We start from the raw sequence: 7,865 nt of genomic DNA, 5'->3' as shown, positions 1-7,865 counted from the left end.
TCGAAGGGCCGAATGGCCTCTACTCCTGCACCTATTGTCTATGTTTCTATGTTTCTAGCAGTCATAAAGCACAAGATACATGAAACATGAAATTAAAGTGATGAGTGGAAAGGATTGTGGATGTGCAAAGATTGGGGGCGGGCGATGGGTGGTGTGGGGGGGTGGTAGGGGATCTACAGTCAGTGGTGGTGGAAGGTGGTCAACTCAGGAGCAGCAAGAATGGAGAAAGCTGGCTCCATGGGATGGTCCTCCCACGCACGCCGAAACAACAATGCCAGCAGAAGAAGCTGTGGAGATGATTGCAAACCCAAGTGGCCCACACTCTGCAAGAGATAAAAGCCTGACTTGAATGCCAAGCAAAAATAAAATTGCAGATGCTATAAATGCAGCAATTCAGAAATTGTACATTAGCCAGGGTGACACGATGCAACACCGCGGTAGAGTTGCTGCCTATCGGCGCCAGTGACCAGGGTTTGATCCTGACTATGGGTGCCATCTGTACAGAGTTTGTACGTTCTCCCTGTGACCCGAGTGGGTTTTTTCCGGGAGCTCTGGTTCCCTCCCCACAACCCCCACGGACGTTAATTGGCTTCTGTAAATTCACAAGTTCGCAAGTTATAGGAGTAGAATTAGGCCATTCGGCCCGTCGAGTTCACTCCACCATTCATTCGTGGCTGATCAATCTCTACCCGAGTGCAATATGAATATCTCTGCTAAGCTGCCCATGGGAAATATGAAGTGCTGTTCCTCCTATTTGCGTTTGGCCTCACTCTGACAGTGGAGGAGGCCCAGAACAGAAAGGTCAATGTGGGCAAGTTGGTCTTTGTCCCAAATGGAGACCTACAGCAGGCAGTGCTTTTCCCTGGTCAGCAGCCGTTTGTCAGCCGCCTGTCTGTGGTGTGGGAGGCCTAGAACAGTCCCTTTTGGGAATAAGTCAGTCGCTGACATTTTAATGGCAGGGCTGACAAAACATTATTGTTTTTTTTGGAAGTTCAATCAGCGCCATTGTACATGCAAAGTTGCAGTTCATAAATACACCAAATCATGCATCGAAGACCAGTTCATCAAATGAAACACCGCAGAAGAGTGAGAAGATGCCAGAGTAACTCAACGGGACAGGCAGCATCTTCGGAGAGAAGGAATGGGTGACGTTTCGGGTCTGAGTGTCAGGGGAGAGGGAAACGAGAGATATGGAAGGGCGAGGTGCAAATACGACTGATTGGAACAGACGATGATCAAGGAAATGTTCACATTCACAAGGTATAGTAGAATTAGGCCATTCGGCCCATCGAGTCCACTCCACCTTTCTATCATGTGTGATCTCTGCCTCCTTCATCCCATTTTCCTGCCTTCTCCCCATAACCCTTGACACCCGTTCTAATCAAGAATGTATCCATCTCTGCCTTAAAATTATTCAGTGACTTGCCTCCACAGCCCTCTGTGGCAATGAGTTCCACAGATTAACTGCCCGCTGACTAAAGAAATTTCTCCTCACCTCCTTTCTAAAAGAGCGCCCTTTAATTCTGAGCTGTGACCCCTGGTCCGAGACTGTCCCACCAGTGAAAATTGCCCCTAGTGTGTAGAGATAACAAAGAACTAGTATGGAGGTGATCGTTGCATCCAGTGGGCTGAAGGGCCTGTTCCCAGGCAGTATGTCTAAAGAGTTAACACTACAGCGACTTTGCATTCAGTTGGTGCTTACTACAGAGCACCTTAGACTGACATGAACAGCAACGAGTCTGAGCTTTCCTAAATCAATAGTTCCACAATGATTCTGGTGATGGTGCACTTCACCATTCATCATCCACCACCTCCTGTGGTTGCGATGCAGAGCCGGGGAAACGGAAGATTGAAGAAAATCAAACTGTACTTTGTAAACCCCCCGATAAAAAAAAAAAACAAAGAAACACGCCAGAGACAAGCTGAGGTTCGACGGCTTTGAAAAAAAGTTATTGTTTCAGCCGTTCATCAGACTTTCATCTGGAATGTTGACCCTATTTCTCTCTTCTCAGATGGTGCCAGACATGTACATTGTTTCGAGCACTTATGTGAGGGTTCCTCTTGTCCTCTGGTAGCCGAGCGTCTGGGCAACGTTGGCCACTGATGCACTGGGGTGGCACGGTGGAGCAGCGGCAGAGTCGTTGCCTTACAGCGTGTGCGGTTCGATCCCGACTACGGGTGCTGTTTTTTACGGAGTTTGTACATTCTCCTTCCACAGCCTTCGAGTGCCAATAAATTTCACAGATTCACCACCCTTAACTCTTTCCTAAAGGAACACCCTTTAACTCCACATCCACTCTATCCAGGCCTTTCATTATTCGGTAAGTTTCAATGAGGTGTTCCCTCATCCTTCTAAACTCCAGCAGGTAGAGGCACGGTGCTGTCAAATGCTCATCATATGTTAAACTGTTCATTCTGGGGATCATTCTTGTAAACCTCCGCTGGACCTTCTCCAGAGCCAGCACATCCTTTCTCAGCTATCGGGTTATGAGAATTGCTCATAATGCAGTTTCTCAGAGAGGTTTCTCTGAGAACTGACCCTTCACTGATGGTCACTTCATTATGTATTAATTCTTCCCAGTTTCTTCCAGCTGTTATCAGGGAAACTGAATCACCCTACCACAACTAGAGAGCAGTCCTGAACAACATTCTGCCTCTTTGGTGACTCTTGGACTATCTTTGATCAGACTTTGCTGCCATAAATGTTATCATGTATTTGTAAACCGCGAATGACTCGATTGTAATCAGGTATTGTCTTTCCACTGGCTGCTTAGCACGCAACAGAAGGTTTTGACTGTACCTCGGTGCACGAAACAATAAACTGAACTATTGCCTGACTTAATGATACTTCCTGCAGTGAAGGCAGCCAGCAGTGGCGGCAATACTGAGACACCCATTGCATGAGCTGCATGAAGCTGGACTAAAGACCAAGTGCTGGAGTAACGCAGCGGGCCAGGCAACGTCTCTGGAGAGAAGGAATGGGTGACGTTTTGGGTTAAGACCCATCTTCAAACTGAGAGTCCGAGGAGAAGGAGTCTGGAGATATGGAAGGGTAGGGTGTGAAAAGGACAGATGAAAGCAGATGATGATGGGGGAATGTATAATGGAATCAGAGAGAGGGAGGAGTGAGAGAGGATTCTCATCGGAGAGAGGAGGAGAATTTCTTCAAAGTAATCACACCTTGTGGAGATTTCGCAGCGCTGGACTAAACTGGTTTCAGCACATTTTAAGTACTTTGGAAGCCCCGCCGCGCTCAGTTCTGAAATTGCCCAGTCAGGTCTCTGAAAGTCACAAATGCCCAGGAAAAGACTACACAAAAAAAAGCACAATTGGCTTGGAAATGTACCAAGGCAGTTAGAGAATGTCCAATAGGTTGCACTTTAGGTCAGATTAGTTTCAGTTTCAGCTTAGTTTATTGTCACATGTATCAAGGGACAGTGAAACGCTTATGTGCTAACCACCAGCCAGCGGAAGTTTAGTTTAGATATACAGCATGGAAACAGGCCCTTCGGCCCACCGAGTCCGTGCAAACCAATAATCACTCCGTACACCAATTCAGTATCCTGCACACAGGGACAATTTTACAGAAATCAATTCACCTACACACTTGCACGTCTTTGGAGGAAGTCAGAGCACCAGGAGAAAACCCACGCGGCCTCAGTGCCCTCGTGGCAGAGAGTCCACACAGACAGCACCCTGACTCTCAGATGTAAAAAAGTTCTGCGCCACATCTCGGCCGAAATAGTTCTCCCCCTACAGTTAAGGAAGAAGACCCCTTGAATGCTGCATGAATGCCCTAACATAGCGGGAACAGTTTGGCACCAAGAAAACATGCGGTGGATGTACGATCCCAGAACATAGAACAGTACAGCATGGGATCAGGCCCTTCGGTCCACAACATCCATTCGGAACATGATGTCAGGTAAACTAAGCTCCTCTGCTCACCATGCTATATTGGTATGGATTATGCATGGAAGTGTACAGACCAATTTTGCAATGGGCGCAATTTTACTTGGAAGTGATCAGGGTAGGGTGGCGCAGCGGTAGAGTTGCTGCCTTACAGGGCCAGAGACCCCGGTTCGATCCTGACTACAGGCGGTGTTGTACTTGGCTTGTATGTTCTCCCGTGACCTGTGTGGGTTTTCGCCGGGTGCTGCACCTGTTTGCCTACCCACACTCCAAAGACGTCCAGGTTTGTAGGCTAATTGACTTTGGTAAAAATTGCAAATTGTCCTTAGTGTGTAGGATGGAGTTAGTGTGCGGGGGAATCGCTGGTCGGCACAGACTCGGTGGGCTGAAGGGCCTGTTTCTGTGCTGTATCTCTAAACTAAACTAAACAAAACTGATCCCTTGCATAGTTCACCCTAGTTCACTGTCAAGGCGGCACAGTGGCACAACGGTAGAGTTGCTGCCTTACAGGGCGAGAGAAGCGGGTTCGAATCCCAACCGCGGGTGCTGTCTGTATGGAGTTTGTATGTTCTACCCATCACCCATCTGTGTGTTCTCCGGGTGCTCTGGTTTCCTCCCACACTCCAAAGACGTACAGGTTTGTAGGTTAATTGGCTTGGCTTTGTATACTTGGTATCAGTGTAAATTTTCCCCAGTGTGTGTGGGTTTGTGTAATGTGATCGCTGGTTGATGCGGACTCGGTGGGCCGAAGGGCCTGTTTCCGCGCTGTATCTCTAAACTAAACTAAACTAAACGATAGTGGTCTTTGCGTGAATATTGCCCAAGACCTGTGATTAGCGATTATTACACTTAATCATCCCAACTTTCTATTCAATTAATTTAAAGTATTTTTTTCCCTAAATCTTTGAAAAACCTTGCTGTGTGCTAAATCATGAACGCTTTCTAATAACATCATAGCGATTTGCAATAAAGATTGACTGACAGTAACATTTGCCACTTCCAAATATAAAAAAATGTCCAATTGGCCTAGTTACCTCATGCCTACTGAAGAAAACACATTGAAATATAAAAAGAAATGCAGTGGGAGTGAGTTGTGAATGCAAAAATAAATATTCTATCAGCTTCCATAATTATATAGCATTGGCCAGATACAAAATAGTAAATGCTGGGTTTATATACAACAAATCATTCTGCTTCTGAATAAAGAAGGTGATTCAAATCTTGAATGCATTTCTCTGAACATAACCTCATCCTTCCAATGTTCTCCTCAGAGATGGAGACTAATTGGCCTCCTGTGAACTTCCAACTTCCTCTGATTTTACTTCAGAATTGCAAATTTTTATTTCAGTGCTCACAAATTAAGGTTGACTCTATTTTTTGTTGAAAATTTAGTTAGCAGGTTTGGTTTCGAGATGCAGCGCGGAAACAGGACCTTCGGCCCACCGAGTCCCCGCCGACCAGCGATTCCCGCACTATCGAACACCATCCGACACACGCCAGGGATAATTTACATTTAAACCTCTGTCCCACGGTATGAGTTCATTCCAAGAGCTCTCCCGAGTTTGCCCTGGTTAGAACTCGGAGATTTACGGTAATGGCCACTCGTCGGTACTCGGGGCTCTCGTGGACATATTTCAACATGTTGAAAAATCTTCATAAGTCTTCCCCGTGCTTACCTGCTGTTAGCGAGTCTTCCCGAGTACCTGCCGTTAGCATTATGAGCCGCTAAGAGACGTCCCCGAGCTCCGACGTACCCGCTACGTTCATTCTCCATGCTTACCACGAGTTTGAATTTTATTTAACTCGGGAGAGCTCTTGGAATGAACTTGTACAGTGGGATAGGGCTATTACACCAAGCCAATTAACCTACAAACCCATACGTCTTTGAAGTGTGGGAGGAAACCGAAGATCTCAGAGAAAACCCAAAGCAGGTCACGGGGAGAACGTACAAACTCTGTACAGACAGCACCCGTAGTCGTGGATCAAACCCAGGTCTCTGGCGCTGTGAGGCAGCAATTCTACCTCTGCGCCATCGTCTCACCCCAAAACCATAAACAAATGTTGGCTCCTTCAAAAAATCTTCAAAAATAGATTCTGGGACGATTTTTGATTGGACTTTTACTGAACTTTATCTTGCACTAAACAGTTTTTTTAACATTATTCCCCTTTATCATGTACTGTATCTGTACACTGTGGACGGCTCAATTGTAATCCTGTAATGTCTTTCCGCTGACTAGTTAGCATGCTACAAAAGATTTTCACTGTATCTCGGTACATGTGACAATAGATAAAACTAAACTAAACTCATTGATGTCATGCCCTGATTTACACTGTGCCAGAATTCCAATTCACTGCACACTAGTTCCATCTTAGTGTTTGTATAGTCATAAGTTCATAAATGATAGCAGCAAGATTAGGCCGTTTGGCCCATCAAGTCTGCTCTGCCATTCAATCATGGCTGATCTATCTTTCCCTCTCAAACCCATTCTCCTGCCTTCTCCCCATAACCCCTGACACCCGTACTGATCAAGAATCTATCTATCTCTGCCTTTTAAATGTCCATTAATGGCCTCCACAGCTTTTTGTGACAATCTCTGTGGTCTATCTCAGTTCTATGTGCAACATTGTGCCTGTGTTTACATGAGTCCCATGTTCCTGTGTGGCGACAAACTCAATTTAAAATTTGAATTTCAGTAATTATTCTCACAGTTTTATTCTGCAGTGCATGTCAATTTCTAACTTAAAATAGAAAAAAATAATAATCACTATAGCTACAAAAGTAAATGATCACTTTAACACTTGGAAATGCATTTTTAAATGAGTCTAGTTTATTGTCACGTGTACCGAGGTACAGGGAAAAACCTTTTGATGCGTGCTAACCAGTCAACGGAAAGACAATACATGATTACAATCGAGCCGTCCACAGTGTACAGATACTTGGTAAATGGAATAACATGAATATCGTTCTGCGCAAGATAAGAATCAGAGATATAGACACAAGGAACTGCAGATGCTGGAAAGCCCCTTGCATTGAACACAAAGTGCTGGAGTAACTCAACGGGTCAGGCAGCATCTCTGAGGGACATGGATATGGCATTTTCAGGTTGGGATCCTTCTTCAGATTGGGTATCTGTGCCTGGGTTTGTAAGATTTGAACCATTAACCCTAACCTGAGAGAAACACGTGCCCTTTAGAACTTCATTTCTGCAATGTGACACAAAGTGCTCAGTAACTCAGCGGGATAAAAGAGGATGTTGGAGAGAATGAGGATGTTGCCAGGACTCGAGAGTCTGAGCTGTGGGGAGAGGTTGAGTAGGCTGGGCTTCTATTCATTGGAGCGCAGGAGGATGAGGGGTGATCTTATAGATGTATATAAAATCATGAGAGGAATAGATCATGTAGATGCACAGAGTCTCTTGCCCAGAGTTGAGGAATCGAGGACCAGGGGACTTAGGTTTATGGTGAAGGGGAAAAAATTTAATAGGAATCTGAGGGGTAACTTTTCCACACAATATGAGGTGGGTGCATGGAACAAGCTGCCAAAGGAGGTAGTTGAGGCTGAGACTATCCCAACATTTAAGAAAGAGTTGAACAGGTCCATGGATAGGACAGGTTTGGAGGGATATGGACCAAACACGGGCAGGTGGGACTAGTGTGGCTGGGACATGTCGGCCGGTGTGGGCAAGTTGGGACGAAGGGACTGTTTCCACTATGTATGATTCTGCGACTCTAAAAGAAACAGGTGACATTTTGTGTCGAGACCCTTCTTCAGACTGAGAGTCAGGGGCGGGGAAAGCTAGAGTTATGAAGAGGTATGGAATGAGTCAAAGCCAGCAACGATGACCAAGGTAAGGTGGAGCCCACAATGGTCCAATGTTGGCTGTAGAATAGATGATGACGAAGGGATATGAACAGTGAAGATGGCAGGATGGCTGGGATGGGGGAATGCCGGGGTT

General features: G+C 45.7%; 1 long non-coding RNA gene across 1 annotated transcript; it reads left to right on the top strand.

The window, feature by feature from the left end:
• The first annotated feature begins 586 nt into the window (after window positions 1-586).
• LOC129712121 (uncharacterized) lies at window positions 587-2,836 on the top strand. The gene is made up of 2 exons (XR_008725990.1): window positions 587-1,260; window positions 2,582-2,836. It is a non-coding gene; the product is annotated as an uncharacterized LOC129712121 (long non-coding RNA).
• Window positions 2,837-7,865: the final 5,029 nt, after the last annotated feature.

This window comes from Leucoraja erinacea, chromosome 31, assembly GCF_028641065.1.
Source record: "Leucoraja erinacea ecotype New England chromosome 31, Leri_hhj_1, whole genome shotgun sequence".
NCBI lineage: Eukaryota > Metazoa > Chordata > Chondrichthyes > Rajiformes > Rajidae > Leucoraja > Leucoraja erinaceus.
The sequence above is the reverse complement of the archived record's forward strand: the minus strand, read 5'-3'. Positions and strand labels throughout refer to the sequence as shown.